The sequence below is a fragment of the Heptranchias perlo genome, chromosome 9, assembly GCF_035084215.1.
Source record: "Heptranchias perlo isolate sHepPer1 chromosome 9, sHepPer1.hap1, whole genome shotgun sequence".
In the NCBI taxonomy this organism is placed as follows: Eukaryota; Metazoa; Chordata; class Chondrichthyes; order Hexanchiformes; family Hexanchidae; genus Heptranchias; species Heptranchias perlo.
The window spans coordinates 48348027-48370804 of NC_090333.1; the positions used below are offsets into that span (position 1 = coordinate 48348027).

Here is a 22778-nt window from a genome sequence, read left to right on the forward strand (position 1 = left end):
AGAGGCTGGGTATTCTGCGGTGAGTGACTCACCTCTTGACTCCCCTCCATCTTCAAATACTTCATTAATGACCTTCCCTCCATCAGAAGGTTAGGCGTGGCCGTTCGCTGACAATTTCACTGTGTTCCAATTGCAAATCCTCCGATAATAAAGCCATCTACAAGGCACAAGTCAGGAGTGTGATGGAATACTCTCCACTTGCTTGGATGAGTGCAGCTCCAACAACACTCAAGAAGCTCGACACCATCCAAGATAAAGCAGCCCGCTTGATTGGCACCCCATCCACCACCCTAAACATCACTCCCTTCACCACCGGCGCACTGTGGCTGCAGTGTGTACCATCCTCAGGATGCGGTGCAGCAACTCGCCAAGGCTTCTTCGACAGCACCTCCCAAACCCGCAACCTCTACCACCTAGAAGGACAAGAGCAGCAGGCACATGGGAACAACACCACCTGCACGTTCCCCTCCAAGTCACACACCACCCTGACTTGGAAATATATCGCCGTTCCTTCATCGTCGCTGGGTCAAAATCCTGGAACTTCCTTCCTAACAGCACTGTGGGAGAACCTTCACCACACGGACTGCAGCGGTTCAAGAAGGCAGCTCACCACCACCTTCTCTATGGCAATTAGGGATGGGCAATAAATGCTGGCCTCGCCAGTGACGCCCACATCCCATGAACGAATAAAAAAAAAATCAAGTGAATGGTGTTGAACTTCTTGAGTGTCATTGTGGCTGCACTCATCCAGGTGAATAGTGAGTATTCCATCACACTCCTGACTTAAACCTTGTAGAGGCTGGAATGGCTTTGAGGGGTCAGGAGGTGAGCCACTTGTTGCCGAGTACCCAGCCTCTGCCTTGCTCTTCTGTTGGTATGGCTGGTACTGTTAAGCTTCTGGTCAGTGGTTACCCCCAAGATGTTGATGGTGGTGAACTCAACGATGGAGGTGCTGAGCTGAGCTTTCTTTTCTTCGAGATGGTCATTACCTAGTGAATGCTATCTCCCATTTGTCACCCCAAGCCTGGATCTTATTCAGGTCCTGCTGTAGGCGGCTTTATTATCGGAGGATTTGCAATTGGAACACAGTGAAATTGTCAGCGAACGGCCACGCCTAACCTTCTGATGGAGGGAAGGTCATTAATGAAGTATTTGAAGATGGATGGGCCAAGGATGTTTCCTCGAGGAACTCCTACAGTGATGTCCTGGGGCTACAATGACTGGCCTCTGCCAACCACAATCATCTTCCTTTGTGTCAGGTATGACTCCACCCACTGGAGGTTTTTCTCTTTGACCCCCATTGACCTCACTTCTGCTCAGGCTCCTTGGTGCCATACTCAGTCAAATGTTCCCTTAATGTCAAGGGAGTTACTCTAACCTCTCCTCTGGATCAAGGCTATGATGAGGTCTGGAGTTGAGTTTCCGAACTGAGTGTTGGTGGGCAAATTGTTGGTAAGTGTCGCTTGATCTCACTCCTTTCATCACTGATGATTGGGTGGAGGCTGATGGAGTGGTAATTTTTTTTTTCAGGAGGTGGGATGGAAGTAGGCTGGGTTAGATTGATCTGTTTTTGTGGACACACTTGAGCAATTGCACAGGTCTTCAGCACTGCAGCCAGGGCCCATAGCCTTTGCTGTATCCAGTGCAGTCAGACGCTTGTTATGTCGCGTGAACTGAATTGGCTGGATATTAGCATCAATGATGGTGGGAACTTGGGAGGAAGCTGAATATGATCATCCACTTGGCACTTTTGTCTAACTCAGGAATTCCTTAGGTCCAGCACAAGCCACTTCTGCTAATAGCAGGTGTGCGTCTGTACTTGGCTTTCCAAAGGCTGCAAACATCTTACAGAGCAGAAATAATCAACCCCAGAGGGGACAGATTACCTTAGAATGTTGGCTTTGGTTTTCGTGCGGAGAGATGATTCCACTTACCTTTAATCGTCGGCCTATTAAGGGTCCCCGCCCATGAAATCGGAGGTTGCCGCTTTGATTTCCCAGCATATCTTTTTGAGCCAAGTGTCTCTACAGGCCGCCCTCCCTGAATATTAAAATGACCCAGCATTTTCAGGTCCTATGGCTTTAAAAAGTCACAGTAACTACACCTAATACAATAACAAAAATAAGATCATAAGAAAAGTCGAACTAGAAATGACCATTCAACATATCAAAGTTCATTTCTCCAGGACCCTAACTCTGCCACTGAATCGTCCACCTGTATTCTTCATATCTTTAATATTCTACCTGAACTAACGATACTCCTGTCACTCAATAACATCTTGCATAACTACAGCTCCAGATACATTTAGACAACATATGAAATCTCGCGTGTGATACTGGCTGGCTTCTGCAGTAAGATAAGGTAAGGCTTCTACTTTTAGACTATTGTATTTTCTGTAGGTTGCTGGACGTCTTTTATATTTTGTTTGTTGACATCTGAAAACAAATACTGAGGCTGGTGAGTTCACAGGCGACTCACGTCTTATGTTTTCCTCGCTCCTTAGCAGCAAGAGAAACAAGAAGTAGAAACCTGGCGACATCAGGCGGTCAAACTTGTCTAAGACTCAAGTTTCGGTGCTGACTCGCCAATGAATACATTCCTATGCATTTCGTCATGCATTTTGGGGTTAACACATGTCTTAATGATCCGAGGGTGTATTCATGGTTACGTTATATGTTATGTGAATATGTTATGTGAATATAGAGGGGAAATTGGAAATAGTGTCGATAATTAAATAAATAATACTAAGTTAACTTATTTACAATTTGCTGATGACTTGACGAATCAGCAGAATGAATAATTGAATGGCCACAATGTATGTTCTTTGCAACACTCTCTCAAAATAAATCAGTATTAGTTACTTGAGTGTGAATATCAAGCTAAGTGTAATTTCTGACCATTGCTAGTTGCAGTATTTTAAAGTAACGTGCGCGCACGAACTATTTGGATGTAATTGTGATGTTCGGGCACCTTCTGCCTCTGGTCACATTTTACTGCAGTGATATCCAGGAGAGGAGGGTCTCTGGTGAGCAAGGCGAGCGCCGCTTTTCATTCCTCTCATTCACCCCGCTCATTAGATCGGTGTTAATGCTTCGAAAACATTTCGGAGGAAATCAGTGTTGTCCCGCGGTGACGTATCTTCGATGAGAGATTATTGTGTAACTGTTCTTGAGATAACGAGTTGTTGTCTCCTCCCTCTCTCCCAGTCCATGGTCATTTTCGTGAAAGGAGCTTGGTTAAATAATAATGAAGCTAGCCGGAATGTAATGCGTGAGGTTTGAATATTGATCACCAATTTGTCAGGAAATCATTGCAAGGACTAGAAAAAAAAGTACTAGAATGGTTTATGTGTTTGTAATACAACAACTTACGGTACCCCTCCTCACATTGAGGACACATCTCCGGCTGTTGGGAGATGTTAGGCACCTAGTAACAGAGAAGGGAGGGGAATCAAGGTTAGGGAGGGGAGGTGAAAGTATGGTCAAAGAGTTTGAAAGCAGGAAGGGAGGTGACAAGGCAAAGGGATTTTGGGATGGTTCCAGAGGACAGAGGTCTATTGACTGAAGGAACAACTGTCAGTAGTGGAGTAAAGGGAAGCTGGTATGTGAGAAATGTGGAGGTTGCCAGCTGGAGGCGATCACACAAGTTAGGTGGAATTATAACACTGGGGGTTTGAACAAAGAGTCATCGGATCTTATAATTGATCCACTGGGGAAACACTGGTCTTGACAAAGACAGAGTTGATTGGGGTGCAGAACTTTGTGTGAGAGAGGATGCGGGCCTTAGTATTCTGGACAACTTGTAGTTTTTGGAAGGTGGAAGCAGAAAGGCTGGTGAAAATCATTCAGAAGTGGTGAAGGCATTCAGTAGCAGTGGTGGAGCGGATATGGGATAAAAGCAGACAGTATTTTGGAAATGGAAGAAAGTGGTCTTGGCGATAGATCATGGGCATGATTTTGACCCTGAGCCGGGAAGGGGGCGGGTGGTGTCAAAATGCGGACAGGAAACCCGGAAGTACAGGTTTCCCGGAAGTCCTTACGATTTTGACGTAAGGACGTCTCTTATTTTTTTGTCAGTTTGCTGGCCGGCCTGATTGACAGGCTGGTCTCATTCCAACGGGAGACCAGCCAGGGAGAGGACGTGTTCAGGTAAGTCTTTGTATGGAAGGGGGGGAGGCATGGGTGGGCACAGGGTCACAGATTGGCACAGGGTTGTTAGTCATGGGGGGAGGGATTGGGGGTCAGTTGGGGGGGCGTCGTGGTCGGGGGTCTGTAATCATTTGGGGGAGGATCAGGGTCGGGGGTCCGCAATCGGCGATCGGGGTGGAGGGTCCGTGATCAGTGATCGGAGGGGTGATCCCCAATTGGTATGGGGGATCCGCGATTGTTGGGGGGGTTGCTGCAGGTAGGATTATTGGGCCTGGGGGAAACACTCCTGCTGCTCCCGGCCCACAAGCTGTGCCAGAAAGGCACCGACCTGTTAATCTCAGGCCTTCTCACCTCCTTTCACGAGGCGTAAGAGAGAAGGCCCGGTAATCCTGGCCCCCTGAGGTTGAAATTGAAAACTGTGGGGAAAATGGAGGTCCGAAGCCTCCTTGAAAGGTTTGAAGGCCCGACCCGCCTCTTGGGAGCAAGGTCGTCGCCCGCCCCTCATCCCGCCCCTCATCCCGCCCCGGTGAAAACCGGAAGTGGGCGGGTTGGAGGCGGGTCTGAAATGGTTGCAATTTTGAATGCCCCCCCCCCAACCCAAACTCACCTGTTTTTCACTGTTAAAATTGTGCCCCATATGTGGGGAAGGAAGCATGACTTAGGAGGAATGCTGAGGCTTTGCACCTCATGGCTAGGCTTGTGGAAATGAGGGCAGTGACCAGAGATGCTTCAGTGAGCCAAAGAGAATGGCTTCGGGTTTACTGACAACAAGCTGGAGGAAGTTGTATCACAGCCAGAACTGTCAGACAGCAGCTGGAGAAGGTGGAGTCAGAGCAGTAAAGCTAAGTGTTATGGGTATTCACGTGGAAGTTGATTCCGTGCTTTTGGATGATGATGTTGTCAAAATGATGTAAATGACAGGAAGAGGACAAAGAATGGAACCTTAGCAATATAGGAACAGGAATGGGCCATTCAGCTCCTCAAGCTTGTTCCGTCGTCGACAGTGCTATCAAGCGGCACTTACTCACCAATAACCTGCTCACCGATGCTCAGTTTGGGTTCTGCCAGGACCACTCGGCTCCAGACCTCATTACAGCCTTGGTCCAAACATGGACAAAAGAGCTGAATTCCAGAGGTGAGGTGAGGTGAGAGTGACTGCCCTTGACATCAAGGCAGCATTTGACCGACTGTGGCACCAAGGAGCCCTAGTAAAATTGAAGTCAATGGGAATCAGGGGGAAAACTCTCCAGTGGCTGGAGTCATACCTAGCACAAAGGAAGATGGTAGTGGTTGTTGGAGGCCAATCATCTCAGCCCCAGGGCATTGCTGCAGGAGTTCCTCAGGGCAGTGTCCTAGGCCCAACCATCTTCAGCTGCTTCATCAATGACCTTCCCTCCATCATAAGGTCAGAAATGGGGATGTTCGCTGATGACTGCACAGTGTTCAGTTCCATTTGCAACCCCTCAGATAATGAAGCAGTCTGAGCCTGCATGCAGCAAGACCTGGACAACATCCAGGCTTGGGCTCATAAGTGGCAAGTAACATTCGCGCCAGATAAGTGCCAGGCAATGACCATCTCCAACAAGAGAGAGTCTAACCACCTCCCCTTGACATTCAACGGCATTACCATCGCCGAATCCCCCACCATCAACATCCTGGGGGTCACCATTGACCAGAAACTAAACTGGACCAGCCATATAAATACTGTGGCTACAAGAGCAGGTCAGAGGCTGGGTATTCTGCGGCGAGTGACTCACCTCCTGACTCCCCAAAGCCTTTCCACCATCTACAAGGCACAAGTCAGGAGTGTGATGGAATACTCTCCACTTGCCTGGATGAGTGCAGCTCCAACAACACTCAAGAAGCTCGACACCATCCAAGATAAAGCAGCCTGCTTGATTGGCACCCCATCCACCACCCTAAACATTCACTCCCTTCACCACCGGCGCACTGTGGCTGCAGTGTGCACCATCCACAGGATGCACTGCAGCAACTCGCCAAGGCTTCTTCGACAGCACCTCCCAAACCCGCGACCTCTACCACCTAGAAGGACAAGAGCAGCAGGCGCATGGGAACAACACCACCTGCACGTTTCCCTCCAAGTCACACACCATCCCGACTTGGAAATATATCGCCGTTCCTTCATTGTCGCTGGATCAAAATCCTGGAACTCCCTTCCTAACAGCACTGTGGGAGAACCGTCACCACACGGACTGCAGCGGTTCAAGAAGGCGGCTCACCACCACCTTCTCGAGGGCAATTAGGGATGGGCAATAAATGCTGGCCTCGCCAGCGACGCCCACATCCCGTGAACGAATAAAAAAAAACTTAGATCATAGCTGATCTGTATGCTAACGCCATCTACCTGCCTTGGTTCCATATCCCTTAATACCCTTACCTGACAAAAGTCTATCAATCTCAGTTTTGAAATTTTCAATTTACCCGGCATCCACAGCCTTTTGGGGGAGGGAATTCCAGATTTCCACGATCCTTTGTGTGAAGAAGTGCTTCCTGACACCACCCCTGAATGGCCTAGCTCTAATTCTAAGGTTATGCCCCCTTGTTCTGGACTCTTCCACCAGAGGAAACAGTTTCTCTCTATCTACCCTATCAAATCCTTTAATCATCTTAAACATCTCAATTAGATCACCCGTTAGTCCTCTATACTTAGGGGAATACAAGCTTTGTCTATGCAACCTGTTCTCATGATTTAACCCTTTTTTGGTGTAAGCCAACCTATGGTTGTTCATTTTCTTTCCCCTATTTCCTCCCTTCCTCTGCTGATCTGACTGATGCTGGGTTATGAAAGTCATTAGCACTGACCACCTCTGGTACCTCGCCCAAGTGACAATTGTTATGAGTGTTGGCAGGTTGTTCGATTAAACGAGTGTCACGGCCAAGCCTAGTCCTGTCCTCCCCTCAAAGTCCACATGCATGCACTTTCCAGCAGAGGTCACTGGATGGTGATCTGCAAAAAGAACTATATCTTATTTCTGTCCTTACTCCAGCCTGTTCGCTCTCCTTTTATAAATGTTAACTCCTTAATATTGCAAGGACATAGGAAGAGAAAATATCTTCTTGTGCTGTGATAGAACAAACTTGAGAATCTGTGAATTTGGCAGAGATAATTTCCAAAAATTATTTCAGATGCAGCCGAAATAACGTTGTGCTGAAATACTATGAGCTAAGGGTAATTTGAATCTGATATCCCATGGTGCAGATAAATGGCTACACAAATTCCCTTCCTGTATTGCCTCCCAGCACCCATGAACACTTGCCACGAGGTTAAGTAGCAGCAGATTCGATCAAGTAACTCCAGAAGCCTGACCGAATCTCCTGCTTCACCACCCAGACCAACCCTTCCACCTTCGCCCGAACTGCGCTCTGATTGAAGGAATGACTTCATGTTTTTGATCCTGCTCATGCTACTTGTGCAACTGCAACAGATGGGAATTTGCCACTGAAGATTCCAGTTGGGCCTTTTCCTATTGCAATGAGCAATGAGAGATGCAGATACTGAGTTTTTTTCCATTGTTTCTCCCCTCCTTGTTTGAAGGCGCTGACTCATGTTGGGGTGAGGTACCTAGCCCAAATGTCCATTCTTCAGGCAGAAACCTAGGCAGAGAATCCTTGGCATGGAATGATTAACCTTTTGTAATGTCTTGTTTTTGTTTCTGGGATCAGGGAATCTCCACAGGGAAATGAAGCATAATTTGTTTTGACTGGAAGGATGATCTAGTCTTTCTGAAATATCCTGAAAAGGTAACATTGTTAATGCCGGAATTCGTTTTTAAAACAAGCAAACTACTGGAGACTGAAAGCTGAGGTCAGGGATGATCTAGCACATGATTTAAATAAAATCAGACAAATGCAGACAGACGTGTGTGGTGCCGAGTTCCAGCAAGTTCTGTGAAACCAGAAAATGAATTGAAAAAAGCTAGGATGAGCATTGGATGCAGGAAAAAGCCAATGAAGCAATGAGTCAGGCTTCCTCCTACCAACAAAAAAAACCAAATGTGAAGCTATTAAAGTGGTGGAGTGCTATATATCCAGTGTGGAGCCCTCATAGCTTTCCTTACTGAACCAAGAAACAGAGTATCACCTAATCCCTTCCTGTTATAAAGTTACATTAGCTGCATTAATGTATTACTTACAGGCTGCAGATGTTGTTTCATCAGTGCACATCGCTCATTCCAAGTACCTTTGAATTAATGATTAATTTTTCACCAGTTGTTCTTGGCCATTGTGAGAAGTGTTTGGTCTTCTAAGTCTGCTGCTGGTGTTTCTAGAATTTAAAGAAGGTATTCTGTGATCTGATAACATCAACTACATTTATCTGGCATCTTTAACATCCCAAGGCATTTAACAAAGGAAGAAAAACAGATGGTGAGCATTGTTAGGGGAACTGAATGGTCAAAGTTGGGTTTTGAGGGCACTTTTAAAAGGGGGGAGACAGCTTTGAAAGTGGGAACGGTTTAGGGAAAGAGTTCCAGATAGCTGAACTTTCTGCTACTGAAGGAGGAATAAGGGAAGCTGGAATTGGAAGAGTGGAATCTATGCACTGCCATATACAGTTGCAGGAAATTGTAAAGGCAGGGAGGGGTGAGGCTGTGGAGGGATTTGTAAATGAGGATGAGGATTTTGAATTCAGTGCATTGAGGGATGGGGACAGGGGTGATGGGTGAATGGGACTGAGTGCAGGACAGGATGCAGGTGGCAGAGCTATGGATGATTTTGAGTTGATGTGGGGTGGAGCTTGGCAGCCAATGAGAACACCATCCATTCTGAAATTCAGCCTCCAGACGATGAAGGTGGGTTGAGGGTTATAGCGGCAATGGTGGTGAAATAACAACAACAACTTGCATTCATATAGCGCCTTTAACGTAGTAATAACGTCCCAAGGTGCTTCACAGGAGCGTTATCAGACTAAACTTCACATAAAGAGATATTAGGACAGGTGACCGAAAGTCTGGTCAAAGAGCGACTTAAAGGAGGAGAGAGAGGTAGGGAGGTCGAGAAGTTTAGGGAGGAAATTCCAGAGTTTATGGCCTGGGCAGCTGAAGGCAGGCCGTCAATGGTTCATCGATGAAAACAGAGGATACGCATGTGGCAAGAATTTTGGAGTAAGAGTGGGGGAAGGCAATGCTACAGAGATGGAAATATGCAATCTTGATGATGGATATGATTATTGAGTTTGAAGCTTAGGTTGGGATCAGGTAGGATGTTGAGTGTGTGTACTGTTGGGTTCAGTCTGAGCAAGCAGCCGGGGAGGGGGATGGGATCAGGGAGCTAGGGTACAGAATTTTTGGTTTGAGCTGAACAGGATGGCTTCAGTCCTGCCAATGTTAGCTTAGAAAATCTCTGGCTCATTCAGGACTTGATGTCGGACAAATGATCAGAGGGCTTGGTGGTGACCATGGATTTATGAGTGATAGTGGAAAGGTAAATCTGGGTGTTGTCTGTATTCATATGAACGCCAACCCCATGCCTAAGGATAATATTGCCAATGGGGCAGCATGGAGATGAAGAGTAGGAGGGGGTCAAGGATGGAGCTTTGGGGCACTCCTGAAATAATTGCGAGGAGTGAGAGTGGAAGTCTTTGCAGGAGATATGTTAGCTACAGCGGGCACATAGCAGTGGAGTCAAGCAACGGCAGCGCTATAGAGATGGGCCATGGAGGAGAGCTGGTCAACCATTTTTAACACCACAGAGAGATTGCAAAGACAAGGAGGGATAATGTGCCATGGTTAAAATCACAGAGGATGTCGTTGATGACTTTGACTAGGGTGGTCTATGTGCTATAGGCAAGTTGGAAACTGGACTGAAGAGATTCAAACAGGGAGTGGAGGTTCAGATGCGTATTGAATTGGGTGCCAACAAAGCATTTGAGGACCTTAGATAGGATAGGAAGGGAAGGGAAGGGAAGTTAGAAATGGGGCAGTAATTGAATCATATGGAATGGTCGAGGTTGGGCTTTTTGAGGAGGGAGTGGTAGCAGTAGTTTTGAAGGACAGAGGAACAGTGCCTGAGGAAAGGGTGTCATTGACAATGTCTACAAGCATGAGGGTCACCTCAGGCCTCTAAAGCTCTAGGTGGACCATCCCACCCACCCACAGCCCAGCCTCATATCACTCAGGGAGCACCTCATAGAAATAGTAAACCAAGAGCTCGATCAAGTAAGACAGCTGGCAAAAAGGGTAGAACCAGTGTTAAGAAGTAATTGCAGACGGGATGAATCGATTGTCACCTTTGGGTGAATGTTGTCGTGCAAATAAAACACAGCTGGATGACATAGAGTTCTGAGTTCATTTCTGTGTATGCTTGAAACTTTTGGCATTTAGATGATGGCAAGGGAAATGGAGACTTCTGACTTAATGAGGAATAGGCAGACATGTTTGACAATGAGGCACTTTGTGAGGAAGGAAACAGGCAGGTGGAAAGTGAATTTATTTGGTGTCTCAACTTTTATTCAACTATCAGTTGAGTCCCACCTTTCTTTGACTGTCGGTTGTCCTATTCCATGTCCTTCCCTTGCTGTGCAGCCTCCTCATGCTGTGGAGATGGAGGCTTTTACCCCCACCGCCACCTTCATCATAATTCCCTTCTGCCTTTCTTCATTGCACTGTTATGTAGTACATAGCAAGCCACAATGATTTTAGCTCCCTGGCCTTATCTTCATGGACCCCGTCAGTCTCCCACCCAAACTCAGCAGAAAACACCAGCTGGCCTGCAGGCAGGAGCGGGATTTTGGGCGGCAGATGGTTTTCCTTTGTTCTCTTACCTCTTTTATTGACCATTTTGAGTTTTGTATGACTAGTCTCATTACTTTTTTATACATGTCTTTTAAAATAGATCTTCCTGACTTTCAGGTTATTTATTTTGCTGGACTGCGCTTGATTTTACCATGTTTCTTGCATGGATCAACATCTTTTCCATGTCCCTTAACGAGTTTGCTCTTCTAAAGTCTTGCTCATCTTGGTATCTTTGGCCTCAGCCTCAATTATATCAAATCTAACCAATGTTCCCACTGCAGAAGGACAGTCTTTATTGTACCAGTACAATATTTCCATTTTCTATATCAGCCATCCTTGTGACTCCTCTGAGTGAGACTGCAAATTTCTGATAACCATTCAGCACTTCTGTGCTGCAAGCCCACTCCCATTCATAATTGGCTAGAAACTCAACTGGACCAGCAACTTAAATACCGTGGCTACTAGAGCAGGTCAAAAGCTGGGTGTGCTGCAGCGAGTGGCTCACCTCCTGACTCTCCAAAGCCTCTCCACCACCTACAAAGCACATCAGGAGTCTGGTGGAATACTCTCCATTTACCTGGATGGGTGCAATTAGAATAACACTCAAGAAGCTCAAAACGGTCCGCTTGATCGGCACCCCATTGTCCAGCTTAAACATCCGCTCCCTCCACCACCGGCGCACCGTGACTGTAGTGTGTATTATCTACAGGATGCACTACAGCAAGTCACCAAGGCTTCTTGGGCAACACTTCCCAAACCCGCGACTTCCACCACCTAGCAGGACAAGGGCAGCAGGAGCATATGAACACCATCACCTCCAAAATCCCTCCAAGTCACACACCATCCCGACTTGGAGATTTATCACTATTCATTCATCGTCGCTGGATCAAAATCCTGGAACTCCCTTCCTAACAGTATTGTGGGAGTATCTTCACCACACGGACTGCAACAGTTCAAGAAGAAAGCCCACCACCACTTTCTGAAGGGCAACGAGGGATGGCCAATAAATGCCCAACTTTCCAGTGACATCCATAATCCAAGAATGAATTTTTAAAAATTCCGAACTGACTTGAGACTGCCCCAAAAGTCATTTCACATAAGGTTGCTTTTAAATTGAGCACCAATGCACTCTAAAGAGCTGGAGCAATGAGCCCAGTGATTTTCATGGGTCTTCTACTGCCAGAACAATCAACCCCACGGTTGTGCTGAGCCCCGTTCAATACGTTTTGTCCCTGATATAAAACTGTGCCATGTAGCAAGGACACGTGACACATTACGCTTATGTGATGCTGAGCCAGTTTAATCAGACAAAATCCAATACCAAGCCAGAGAAGAAGATATTAGGAGGAATGTCTAAAAGCTTGGTCAAAGAGGTGAATTTTAAGTAGAATCTTACAGAAGGAGGTGGAGAGGCTTAAGGAGGGAATTCCAGAGCTTAGGCAGCTGAAGGCATGGCTGCCACTGGTAGAGCGATTAAAATCAGGGATGCGCAAGAGGCCAGAATTGGAGGAGTGAAGAGATTGCGGAAGGTTGTAGGACTAGAGGAAGTTACAGAGATAGAGAGGGGCGAGGCCATGGAGGGATTTGAAAACAAAATTAAAAATGTAGTAAATTTCTGCCAAGTCTTCGGGGGTCCAGGCCATCATTCATGCACCTTAGGTGACATCAGCGTAGACCAGGATTCAAACCTAGGTCCTTCTTCTTCTATATGGTCCAATATCACACCACATGGTGCATTTATCTCCTGAGCCATCAGGACATCCCAAAAAGTAGATTATTAAATCGTTAATTCCATCTGAATTAGGAGTTACCATGGATGCTGCATTCTGCACCGTGCAGACAGAGCTGTGCTTAGTGTCACATAGGGTTCAGGGTAATGTCTGATGGTTTCTGTCGTGTAGGATTAAAAACCATTTATCCTGTCTTTTATGTAATATCCAAATAACAGGGTTTAGTCAGTGCTAGAGGTAAGGCAGACATAACACCGATGCTGTTACACTGGCCTACTGGTATCCATCGGATAAGAATACTTCCCAGGGTTAGGAAAACAACATCTTAAATAACCCTTTACGCTCTGAATTTTTTAATGGGTTTCAGAGAGTCAAGGGAAAACTCTTATCATTATTGAAAGTCATAAAGCTGTCATCTTTTGAAGAGTACAGTGTTATATTTAAATGGCAAAAACATTTTAATCCCTATTTTACTTTCCTCATTGCAAACTGCAGCTGTTGCAGCAAAACAGAGAGGAAGCTTTCATTCAGCGAATACCAGGAATTATTTAACAGGCTGGATGAGTGCCCACTCACTGAGACATCTGCCTGCCAAATTGATTCTTTTTTCCCCTGATATTCTCACTTTTGTACTCACTTTCACTCTCATGAATTAAAAGGTGATACTTATCTTTAAGAAGCCTATTCTTCTAGGCCAGGCGAACCAACATTGCGTCACCTGTTTCAGATAGACAAACAGTGCTATCAGGAGAAGGCAATGAGCGAGTCACTGAATCTGGCATGGATGAAAAATCACGGGCTGGGATTGCACAATTTCCCGCTATACATTCTCAGTGTGCGGTGGGAGCACTGAAGTGGAAAATCTCCACTTACATTGGTAATCTCACTCATGGCTGGTGAGAGAGGTGGAAAAGATTGCACTGATGCAATAGGGGGTGCTCTTCTACGACTGCATCAAACATACATTACCCCACCTGGGAGTGTTTGAAGCTGACACCGTGGAGCCAATTTTAACCCCCAAGAACGGGTGGGTTGGGGGTGGGTGGGTAGTTAAAATATTTGATTTTTGGAGCGCGACTGCAACCCGGCTCCAACGCGCCCACTTCCGGGTTTAACCCAGGCACTTTTGGATGTATGCGAGTAACCTACTCACCGCAGTCGAGACCTTAATTAGTTAAAGCACCCCTGATGTCCTGGACCCCCCCCCACCCCCGATCTCTGATCCCCCCCCAATGCCTGAGACCCCCTCCAATAGCCGATTTGGTTTGAAAAGGTGAGAAAATCCTGTCAATAATTCCATGCATATTGTAGTGAATAGAGGAAATTGGACTCACTTCTGTTCAAAATGGCTGGTATTGTGGTTAACCACATACTCCTAATTCACACACTGTCTATGTACATTCTTTCTACTCAATAGCCTACGTGTCAAAAAATTTAATGGATCTGTCAAAATATGAAATGGATGTGCGATATTACAATACTGATTCTGTCAGTGTCCCCATAAGATCTTAACCAGAGCAGCATCTTAAGAGCTGCTACTGCTTAAGCCAGACCTGTATGTTTATGCTATTACAGCTTGTCCCAACATTCTGCATCAATTCAAAAAGTCTGATCAAAATACAAGAAGTAAACCTTGCTGCTTGTGAAACTCTCTTCCAGGCAGGATCGACCCTTTCCTTGTCTGGTGAATTGGTTGATCTCAGCCAAGGCAGCAATTGAGGTGCTACAACTGTAGCAGGGAAAAGAAAGGAAAAATCTGTCAGGGTTTCTACTCCTGATAACCATCTTGTGACTCCTACAGGAAAATGTGCTTGTATAGACCCGGAAAAGGGGGCAGCATCGGGCCTGAACTCCATCGCTGAATAAGCTGCCAACACTCACTGTCTAGGGTCATATATGACAAATAGCACTCTCGGAGATACAGCAGGGCATTCAAGAGAGTAGAAAAATTGGAGGGAGGCGAAGAATAAGCACTCCAGGAAAAGGAAGTTCAGGTGAATAATTATGATCCTTCATATGTAAGTAGAAATAAAATCCTTCATATGTGAGTAGAGATAAAATTGAAGCACTGATTATGAAAGCTGACTATGTAATGATCAGAATTTGTCTGTTAGGATTTTCATGAGTGGCCTGAATGAAATATTACTATTCACCCCAAACAGTGGTGTGTTGGATTACTGATTTGTGAATGCATTGACGTACAGGTTGGTGGCATTGTGCTGGTTGGATTACGTTGCACATATTCTGATTTTCTATCATTTTGACAGAAGGTTTTGTGGGGACAGTACTAATTGAACAAAAGTTTATTTCTCAGCCGAGTTGCCAGCTGGAGCACTTTGTGATCCGTGTGTGTGGTGACCTGCAGCCCCGTGATCTGAATACCTCACATCCATGCACTTTATCATCTGTGCAATTAGATCCAGAATGGGTTGGTTTTTCATCCAGAATTTCCCCCTCCTCTCCTAAAGGCACTGTGAGCTAGTAAAATATGTTGAGAGCATTTTGTCTGCAAAGTGAACTCTAACACTGAACACTCACCTTCACAAAATATTCAATGAGTTCCACAAGCACAACCTATTAGAAAACTGGCTTTCAATTAATTACTTCATTACTCAGGGGTCTCGTGCCCATGAGATGGCCCCTCCTTCTGCCAACAGAATCTCCATAGTTTTCTTAATTCAAAATTTACTTTATTCATAAAATTTGTAAAGGTACATACAGTGCAATCCAAATTTTTTTTTATTCGTTCATGAGATGTGGGCGTCGCTGGTAAGGCCAACATTTATTGCCCATCCCTAATTGCCCTTGAGAAGGTGGTGGTGAGCCGCCTTCTTGAACCGCTGCAGTCCGTGTGGTGAAGGTTCTCCCACAGTGCTGTTAGGAAGGGAATTCCAGGATTTTGACCCAGCAACAATGAAGGAACGGCGATATATTTCCAAGTCAGGATGGTGTGTGACTTGGAGGGGATTGTGCAGGTGGTGGTGTTCCCATGTGCCTGCTGCCCTTGTCCTTCTAGGTGGTAGAGGTCTTGGGTTTGAGAGGTGCTGTCAAAGAAGCCTTGGCGAGTTGCTGCAGTGCATCCTGTGGATGGTGCACACTGCAGCCACGGTGCGCCAGTGGAGAAGGGAGTGAATGTTTAGGGTGGTGGATGGGGTGTCAATCAAGCGGGCTGCTTTGTCTTGGATGGTGTCGAGCTTCTTGAGTGTTGTTGGAGCTGCATTCATCCAGACAAGTGGAGAGTATTCCATCACACTCCTGATGTGCCTTGAAGATGGTGGAAAGGCTTTGGGGAGTCAGGAGGTGAGTCACTCGCCGCAGAATACCCAGCCTCCGACCTGCTTTTGTAGCCACAGTATTTATGTGGCTGGTCCAGTTAAGTTTCTGGTCAATGGTGACCCCCAGGATGTTGATGGTGGGGGATTCGGTGATGGTAATGCCGTTGAATGTCAAGGGGAGGTGGTTAGACTCTCTCTTGTGGGGAGATGGTCATTGCCCGGCACTTGTCTGGCTCGAATGTTACTTGCCACTTATCAGCCCAAGCCTGGATGTTGTCCAGATCTTGCTGCATGCGGGCACGGACTGCTTCATTATCTGAGGGGTTGCGAATGGACCTGAACACTGTGTAATTATCAACGAATATTCCCATTTCTGACCTTATGCTGGAAGGAAGGTCATTGATGAAGCAGCTGAAGATGGTTGGGCCTAGGACACTGCCCTGAGGAACTCCTGCAGCAATGTCCTGGGGCTGAGATGATTGGCCTCCAACAACCACCACCATCTTCCTTTGTGCTAGGTACGACTCCCGCCACTGGAGAGTTATCACAATTCAAAACAATACAATACAGGTCATACAATTTGTGAGGTAGATACAGTACAATCAATAATATCGCAATTCAAATAATACAATTACAGATCATACATGGTAAATACAGCCCATGACACTCTAGGATGCCTCATTGCACTTACAATCAATACAGATTACAGATTACAATGTCATTATATTCATTAGTCATTACACATTCAGCCCGAGGGTTTTTTTTGGGTTCCAGCCCCTCTGTATACAATAGCAGGATGGCCTTAAACTGTGGCCTTTCCCCATTGAGCCTTTGCGACGGCCGCACCAAGTTTCATTGTGTCCCTCAGCAGATAGTCCTGGACCTTGGAATGTGCCATTCTGCAGCACTCTGTTGAGGACACCTCCTTGCACTGGAAGATCAGCAAGTTTTGGGCAGACCAAAGGGCATCTCTCACTGAGTTGATGGTCTTCCAGCAGCAGTTGATGTCTGTCTTGGTGTGCGTACCTGGGAACGGTCCGTAGAGCACAGAGTCCTGTGTTACAGAGCTGCTCGAGACGAACCTGGACAAAAACTACAGTATCTCTCTCCAGACCTTCTTTACAAAGGCACATTTTAGAAGGAGATGGGTGACGGTCTCGTCCCCACTGCAGCCGCCCTGAGGACAGTGTGTGGTGGCGCTGAGACGTCAGGTGTGCATGAAGAATTTGATGGAAGGGCCCTTCCCACCATGAACCAAGCTACGCCTTGGTGCTTGTTTGAAAATTCTGATGATGCATCTGTAAACCTTGGCACCCTCAAACATCTCGCAGTGTCTGGAGCTGTTATATGCAAGGTCCTCGTTTAACTGGCTGCAGCCTTTTAAAGATTGCACCAGAACTATATTTCCCTCCCTCCCAGAGGTGGTAAACCAATGAAGGACAGTTTTCTGGCCCCCAAACCACCCTGATGACTAATAAGGATCCTGGAAGGAAATAGTGGCAGGTTGGCGACGGTTTCACGTTAGCGGGCGTTTGGACTATTCTGCTGCAAACCCACCAACGGGTGGAGAATCCAGGCCCCGGTCTTTGTGGTACAAAATTAACCCTTTGCTTACTGCTTCTTGCAGTTCTGTGTGATTTCCTACAGATACTTGAAAATGAGCACATAAAACTATCGACATGGCTGAGGGAGGAGAAGAAGGAACATAAGGCTTTCCTGATGAACTTTGCCTTTTTAAGAAGTGGATAAGATAGAGACACTCGTGGAGCAGAGAACACATGCTGGTAATTGGGATTGTGCAGAGATTCCATGGGCCATGGGGGGCTCCTCCTACAGTTCCCATGAAATCCATTTGACCTCAGATAGGGATTGTGTTGTTCTGCCAGTAAATGCTTCCATCCCTTGTGCTCAGTCCTTCCTCCCTTCAAATACAAGTTACTACTTTCCAGGGTTGTTTTTGGCTTCTTGAACTGTCATTAATGTTATGATTGGCCAAAAAGAGGTGAGTGGCCTCTGTCAGCTTGCCCTCCCAGTTGTGATATCTTGGCTCTGAGGCAGTGTATTATCCATTAGCTCAGCTCATAGTTTACAAAACTCTCCCAACTACAGAAAGACCAGACGTGACAGAATCCACCCAACTCAGACTTACGACTTTGACATGAGCTTGAGATAGTCAGACACAGTGGGGCCACTTTACCCTTCAGACATCTCTAAAGTAGACAAGTCAAGGGATGATCTGTGACAACATGACAAGAAACTCCTCCCTGTGAAATTTAGAGCTGTGTCCAGCAATTGGGACTCATGCCTAATTTTCAGTTCATTAAGAGGATGTATTGAGAATATAATATTTAACCCATACATCACAACAGGATAGCCCCGATTTTAATTCTCCCCATCCGACGGGAACAGTGCAGGGGGTGTTAAAATGGCGGCTGGGCAGAACTCACCACATTCCTGTAGTATTCCCACTCCGTGATTTTAGCTCCCGGGTTTTCGGGAACACGGAGTCGAGGGTCAGTGAGGGGGGGGGATTAATGAGATCCGGGAGTTAGGATCGGCCAGTCCTCATTCTCCGAGGGCCGGATGAATCGCCACCCATTTCGGCACCCACACCCCCAATTTCCGCCCCAGGTTAAAATCGGGGCGAATGCTTCTCTGTAATTTTCTTCACTCCACCCCTGAAGATGCTGATCTTGCTGGTGTACAATTCATGAATGCCAACAGCCCTTTGGAACCTCACTCAAGTGGGCATTCAATCCATCATGAGTGAAACACACACACCACAGACCCCGCACCCGCGCCCCATACACCCGCACCCACACCACAGACACCCACGCCCCATACACCCGCACCCACACCACAGACACCCACGCCCCATACACCCGCACCCACACCACAGACACCCACGCCCCATACACCCGCACCCACACCACAGACACCCACGCCCCATACACCCGCACCCACACCACAGACACCCACGCCCCATACACCCGCACCCACACCACAGACACCCACGCCCCATACACCCGCACCCACACCACAGACACCCACACCACAGACACCCACGCCCCATACACCCGCACCCACACCACAGACACCCACGCCCCATACACCCGCACCCACACCACAGACACCCACACCACAGACACCCACGCCCCATACACCCGCACCCACACCACAGACACCCACGCCCCATACACCTGCACCCACACCACAGACACCCACACCACAGACACCCACGCCCCATACACCCGCACCCACACCCACACCAGACACCCACGCCCCATACACCCGCACCCACGCACGCGCGCCCACACTACACCCGCACCCACGCACGCGCGCCCACACTACACCCGCACCCACGCACGCGCGCCCACACTACACCCGCACCCACGCACGTGCGCCCACACTACACCCACGCACCCGCACCCGCACCCACACCCACACCCACACCACAGACACCCACGCCCCATACACCCGCACGCGCGCCCACACTACACCCGCGCCCACGCACGCGCGCCCACACTACACCCGCGCCCACGCACGCGCGCCCACACTACACCCGCGCCCACGCACGCGCGCCCACACTACACCCGCGCCCACGCACGCGCGCCCACACTACACCCGCGCCCACGCACGCGCGCCCACACTACACCCGCGCCCACGCACGCGCGCCCACACTACACCCGCGCCCACGCACGCGCGCCCACACTACACCCGCGCCCACGCACGCGCGCCCACACTACACCCGCGCCCACGCACGCGCGCCCACACTACACCCGCGCCCACGCACGCGCGCCCACACTACACCCGCGCCCACGCACGCGCGCCCACACTACACCCGCGCCCACGCACGCGCGCTCACACTACACCCGCGCCCACGCACGCGCGCCCACACTACACCCGCGCCCACGCACGCGCGCCCACACTACACCCGCACACGCATACACACACACACCCACGCACGCGCGCACACACTACACCCGCACACGCATACACACACACCCACGCATGCGCGCACACACTCACTTTCAAGCAGATGCCCTTGGATAGCAATCAGGAGCATAAACCCTGGTTGATTTTTACTCAAGGGGATTGAGGTAAATTCTAGCAACCCTACTGATGCCCTAGGTCGGATCAAATAATTGAACAAAGACATGAAACCTAGCATCTTCATTATCTGTGTTGGTTACTGTCCCCTTCTGGAATTTTTTTAACCATTTTTTCAGATTAGAAGAAAAGAGTTACATTTAAGCGTTGTGTTTTAAAACAAAATGAATTTGCACAAGTTTCCAAAAAATGCACTGGGATGAAAGGCACTAAAGTGAAATGTTCATGAGGTAGGTTTTGAAGCTGCTTCACAAAGATTGCAAACAATAAGCAATTCATTAGCCTGTTGATATACATCTCACACCCATTGGTGCCAGGAGCTCTGTGGTCTTGGGCACTTGCCAGGGGTTGTCTAGTACACAGGGAAACGAGAAAACAGAGACAGGGACACATGGGGGGGGGGGGTAATTTTAACCCCCAAGAACGGGAGGGTTGGGGGCAGGTGGGAGGTTAAAATAACAGCTTTTTGGAGTGGGACCGCATCATAGCTCAAACGCGCCCACTTCCGGGTTTGAAGCAGCTGCATTAGGATGCGTGCACACAACAGACACCAGGAAGTCTCGCCCTCACTTAAAGCCGGTGGGTCAATATTTAAAAAGGCAGTGTCCCTCATTGAAATAGTTGAGGTACTTAATTCTTTGTGTATTATAAAAGTAAAATGAATTTAACCTTACCTGTTCGGGTTTCCCATCGCTTCTGATTCACGTCAGGTGAAAGCAGACGAGAAGGTCCGGATCCATGAGGTGAGTGCCTTTATTGCACTGCTTGTGGGCCTGGAGGCGCAGGAATGCTTCATCCAGGCCCAACAAGCTCACCTAGCGCGACATGACCCCGCAATCGGCCAACCCCCCCCCCCCCCCCCCCCGCCCCGCCGATGCTGGACGTCCCGATGCTGGCTGAACCTCCTGATTTAGTCCACATTCCCCCACCTACCCACCCCACCCTCCGATTTTTTTTCCAGGGCCTGTGATCTCTCTCCCTCCCTCCCCCCTCTCTGATTCGTGACTCCTATCCTTTCTAACAGGCTGCCAGCCAGTCAATCTGGCTGCCTGGCTCATGGGAATCCTGGAAGTACAAATACTCACCTTCAGTTGTAAACAATTTTACAACACCAAGTTATAGTCCAACAAATTTATTTTAAATTCCACAAGCTTTCGGAGGCTTCCTCCTTCGTCAGGTCCACACCGTTCACCTGACGAAGGAGGAAGCCTCCGAAAGCTTGTGGAATTTAAAATAAATTTGTTGGACTATAACTTGGTGTTGTAAAATTGTTTACAATTGTCAACCCCAGTCCATCACCGGCATCTCCACATCACCTTCAGTTGTGTTGCGATCGCAGATTGTGACACACTCATTTGGCTTCTGGGTTCCCCACGAGAATATCTAGGGACGGCCTGGGTTCCCGGCTCCAAGTTAAAATCAGACTTTTAAACAAAAAACTGTGAGGGCACGTTCTCACCAGGCTAATACAGGAGGATATTTAGCAGTTATTTTGGTTAAGTAAAGCAAGACGACACACTGATAGTCCGAGCATAACTGTTGCTCTGTATGTTCACTTGCTGTCTGTGAAATAAAGCAGCTTATTGATTAGATTATTGACCTGGCCTTAGATCACCAGGTGTTTTCTTGATCCACCTTCGAACAGATTGAAGAAGCACAACTGAGGGCACATGAAAAAGACACAATATCCACGCCCGGGAACCCAGGCCGTCCCCAGATATTCTCGTGGGGAACCCAGAAGTCAAATGAGTGTCTCACAATCTGCGATCGCAACTCAACTGAAGGTGAGTATTTGTACGGCAAGGGGGGAATTGCTTGTTACACCCCCTGGGTTACACTTTTGTATAAGTAGATAGTGGGCAGTTTGAGTCAAGTCTGGCATGTCAGGGGAATGGGATCTGCTCGCGGGAGTGACTGACATCACTAAACCCGAGAAGGTATCTATGGCAAACCCTGAATTTGTAACAATGAATGGCAGATACTTGTGATACTGAATTACACTGGTGACAAAGGTGATTTAAAATGGATCAAATTTAAAAGTGATCATAATAGAAACAGTAATAATATCTAAAAATGTCAACCAGACGCTCGAGGACAAGGGGGGTGAGCGAGGGGGCGGAGGAGAAGGGGCGTGATAGCGAGGGGGCGGAGGAGAAGGGGCGTGATAGCGAGGGGGCGGAGGAGAAGGGGCGTGAGCGCGAGGGACGGAGGAGAAGGGGCGTGAGCGCGAGGGACGGAGGAGAAGGGGCGTGAGCGCGAGGGACGGAGGAGAAGGGGCGTGAGCGCGAGGGGCGGAGGAGAAGGGGCGTGAGCGCGAGGGACGGAGGAGACGGGGCGTGAGCGCGAGGGGCGGAGGAGACGGGGCGTGAGCGCGAGGGGCGGAGGAGAAGGGGCGTGAGCGCGAGGGACGGAGGAGACGGGGCGCGAGGGACAGAGGAGAAGGGGCGCGAGGAACGGAGGAGACGGGGCGTGAGGGACGGAGGAGAAGGGGCGCGAGGGACGGAGGAGAAGGGGCGTGAGCGCGAGGGACGGAGGAGAAGGGGCGTGAGCGCGAGGGACGGAGGAGACGGGGCGTGAGCGCGGGACGGAGGAGAAGGGGCGTGAGCGCGAGGGACGGAGGAGACGGGGCGTGAGCGCGAGGGGGCGGAGGAGACGGGGCGTGAGCGCGAGGGGGCGGAGGAGAAGGGGCGTGAGCGAGGGGGCGGAGGAGACGGGGCGTGAGCGCGAGGGACGGAGGAGAAGGGGCGTGAGCGCGAGGGACGG

The 22778-nt window shown here is 48.5% G+C and overlaps 1 long non-coding RNA gene across 4 annotated transcripts in view; it reads left to right on the plus strand.

Moving 5' to 3' along the window:
• The window catches only part of LOC137325017 (uncharacterized), a 59232-nt gene that overhangs the window by 15811 nt on the left and 20643 nt on the right, over positions 1-22778 (plus strand). The window contains exons 1-3 of one of the 4 annotated variants that reach the window (XR_010963774.1): positions 2955-3025; positions 17533-17689; positions 21661-21799. This is a non-coding gene — a long non-coding RNA (uncharacterized lncRNA). Of the gene's footprint in view, positions 1-2954; positions 3026-4087; positions 4149-14435; positions 14625-17532; positions 17690-21660; positions 21800-22778 lie in introns of those variants that run through there. The other 3 variants (XR_010963776.1, XR_010963773.1, XR_010963775.1) reach the window with 3 other exon arrangements.